Source organism: Hevea brasiliensis, chromosome 8 (assembly GCF_030052815.1).
Source record: "Hevea brasiliensis isolate MT/VB/25A 57/8 chromosome 8, ASM3005281v1, whole genome shotgun sequence".
NCBI lineage: Eukaryota > Viridiplantae > Streptophyta > Magnoliopsida > Malpighiales > Euphorbiaceae > Hevea > Hevea brasiliensis.
The window spans coordinates 92066913-92070867 of NC_079500.1; positions in this window are offsets into that span (position 1 = coordinate 92066913).

The following is a 3955-nucleotide window of genomic DNA, read 5'->3' on the forward strand; positions in this document are numbered from 1 at the left end:
CCTTATGGTAAAAATGAGAATATGATGCTTTTATATCCCCTCAAGGGTTGCCCTAAAAAAAGTCTCTAAAGGGACAAGGACAAAAGGTGTAAAAGGTGTGAAAAGAGAAAATTTTTCCATATCAGCAAATCTGCCAGCGCCATCCCACATGCCTCATATTGATTTAAGCTGTTTTCCACATGCCTCATGTTGATTCAGAGGAGGAGCCTTTAGATTCTGCATGACTAGCTACACGGGGCATGTGGGAGTCCTTGAAAGTCTCGGTGTGTTTTCTCCAAAATCTCTGTTTACACGACCCGCCACACGGGGCATGTGGAAGCCCATGAAACTTTCGACGTGTTTTGTTATGAAGTCTCTGTTTACACAACCCAGTGTGAATTTACATGCCTCATGTTAATTTCTGCTGGGTAACTCTTATCTTCACATGACCTTCAACACGGGGCATGTTGAGGCCCTTGAAAGTTTCAGCTGGTCTTCTCCTTTAGGTGAATTTTCTTCACTTTTCACACTACTTTAAGCTTTCAAATCACTTTGAATTTTTTTTATATGGACCTTTTTGCCTTTAAACCTTATTAAAACCTATCAAAAACATTAAAATTTCGAAAATCAAATATAATGAAACTAAAATTAACAAATTAACTAAAATAAGCTTTAAAAGCATAAAATTACTAAACTAGAAAGGCAAAATGGATATAAAACTACCCTAAAATATCTATATAAAATGTGTTTATCAATTTATAACGAATAAGGAAGACTCTCAGCTTACTCATTACTAATCTCATCGTCGGTGTCCAAATAATCGAAGGTGTAGTGTGTGAATTGACTATTCTATAAAATTGAATTGATATGAGTTTAGACTTTCATTCCTTTTAATTGGGACCCCAATTCATAGGGAATATGTTAATTAAAGCCTAGAAAGTTTTATTCATTAATGAGGACTCTTAGTTAATGAATTAAAGTCTCATCATCAATATAATCAACTGTCATTTTTTTCCCATATTGATTCAATTTAAGTTTTTGAATATATTGATAATTTAGTCACCTATGGAGATGTTGCTTACGAAATTTTGTCTACCTATGAATCTAACAACTTCGAATTTAAGGAAGGACTCTCCCTTAATTAGAATATGGGAATAAAACAACCCAAGGAAAGACTCTCCCTTGTGTTTAAAGAAATAAATAAAATTTTAAGAAAGTTAAAGGTTCTAAAGAGAACTTTTCTTTGGATCCCGATTATAAAAAGCTTGACGTAAAATTTTGGAATTCATGGAAGAACTCTTTTTTGAATGTAAAATATTGGAATGCATTCAGAAAGATATTATAAAAAAATTTTAAGGAAGGACTCTCCTTTGGACATAAAACATATACTTGGTAAAATGCTTAATTAAGGGTTAAGGAAAAACTTTCCCAGAACCTTAAAAGAAAAATTGCTTGTTTCATAAATATAAAAGGGAAGGGGTTCAAAGAAAGGACTCTCTTCTGAACTCTATACCTTAAGAAATTGTTGTATGGTTAAAGAATTCAAAAATGTTAAAAGTATCGAAGTAGCAATTTCATTAAACAGGGCAGCATTTTTTTAGAACTCCTATTATTATTTTCGAACTATAAAATGACAAAAATGCACTTTCTTATTATTATTTCTAAATATAATTGTGAATGACTGTGTATACATTATTTTTGATCTCCCTTTATACTAGAGAAATATAGATGCCATGAAGACCATTTTCAAACTACCAGATTTGCTAACACCACATAATTTCTGAACTCATCTCATTGTACCCGATCCCCTATTATTATTTTTAATCTCCTATTATTATGTTTGAACTCTCTCCATACTCCCATTATTACATCCTAATTCTTTATTCCTATTAGTTTATCTGCACTCTAATCATTACTTCTAAGCTACTTCAGAACAGGAAAAGTGATGTTTTTCAATATCAAACGAAGGCAAAAATAATAATGTTTTTGTAGTGCCGTAACAAAATTAAAATAGTAGTATTTGCAAGACACGCGTGGGTTGATCTAAGCCTTATTTCCCTAAAAGTTTGGCATGACTAAATATTTACAGAATTCAGATTCTAGCTCACATAGTGTTTGGATGTAACCTAGCTATACTCATGTTAAAAGAAATATGATGTAGACATTCACAAAAATTTTGCCTACCATGGGCTCTAGTGGTGATGGGAGAGTGGATTTTGACGTTTGATGCTTAGAAAGGGATCCCCAAGACTTTCAAATCAACCTTTAAAGGTGGTGACCTAGGGTAATTTGGGAAGAGTGAGTAATGAGAGCTTTCTAACATTATGAAGGAGATTCTTTAGAAAACTAACGTTTCTAAAGCCTCTCTCTTATATTTTCTAAGCTCTTTTTTTGCAAACCAAGGACCCCTTCAATAGTGAAAATTTGGAGTATTTATAGGGAATGGGGGTCCTCAAATGGAGGGTCAGGATTCAAGATGGAAAAAGAAGAGGTTTGGATTTAAAAGGACAAAATCTGAGGGTCAGGAATTAAAAAGATCTAAAATCAAGGGCTGAGATCAATTCAGGACTTCTTTGTCCTTTTTTTCTTTGATCCAATGGTTAGGGATCATGCCTTATAAGTCATATCAAGGGTTGGGGTTAATAGGTACCAAGTTTGTCTTTATTACTTTAATCCAATGGTCTAGGATTTGTCCTTGTAAATAAGATCAAGGGCACAAATTGAAACATACCAAAGTGCTTTAACTACTTCAAATCCAATGGTATGGATTTATCCTTACAAATGAGATCAATAGTGAAGATTGTAGTGTACTAAATGCTTTAACTAACTCAAATCTAATAGTGCGAATTTCATCTTACAAACAAAGGGCTATGATTCAAGGGCAAAGTGATGTCTCTGAAATTTTGGTTCGCTCAACCTTTTTCTCTTTACTTGACATTTTTTCAACCTGATGGTTTCCTTTATCCGATCTCTTTCTCAGGTCCCTTCATCCGATCTCTCTCAATCTGATCTCTGTAGTTAATCTGAAAACCCTTCATCCGATCTCTCTTTGCGCTCTTCACTCGGCCTTTGATCTCTTTTATTTGATCTTAACACTCGTCATCCAATCTCTTATCTGATCTATTCTTAAACCTTTCATTCGATCTCTTTGTCTGTGCTCTTCACTTTTATCCAATCTCTCCCGTTACTGGTTCTCTCCCCAAGTCAGAATTAAATAAAAATCTAAACGACATATTCGGGGGGTACGCCTTGGATATCGAAAAAGCATTAAATATTTTGTTTAACCAAGACATCTTCTCGAGCTATGCAAGCATTAAATGTACAGAGCTATATATATATATATGGGGGAGGGGCTATCATTTGATATTTTTGTACTCTCTCTTCTCTCAAATCTCTGACTATTTTTCTCTAGTTCTTGTTATCTGGTGACAAAGTTTTCATCGAAGGTATAGTTTTGATCCTTTTTCGTTTACATTTTTTCTTCCTTCTCTTGAAAATGAGTGGTAATGATAGCGAGAGGATGGCTAACCCACCGTCAGTGAATGTTTCTTGGACCTCCGACGAAGGGGAGGTGGGAACCAGTGGCCAAAATGAAGTGCAAACTGGGCCAATCTCTAATCAGCCTAGCAGACTGAGCCAAGAACAGGCTTCAAATCTCCGAAAAGAATCTCTTCCAGTGGATGAACTCCCTTCGGTTCTTCAAACTTTCAAGCTAAATCAAATAAGCCAAGAGTTCAATCTGTGCGCTGACCCATTTAAGCTCATCCGATGTCACGAGGATCCCCAGGCCAATCACTTTTTTGAGGAGGTGGATGAGATAATGGTTTACGAGGAACAGTTGAAGGTTGAGCTGCAGTTTCCCTTGGAGCAGTTTTACAAGGACATTTTGAAGTACCACCGTGTCTGTGTGGCTCAACTACACTCAAACTTGTGGCAAACTCTCGTCGCATTCTGGGGTTTGGCAGAGCCAAAAGCC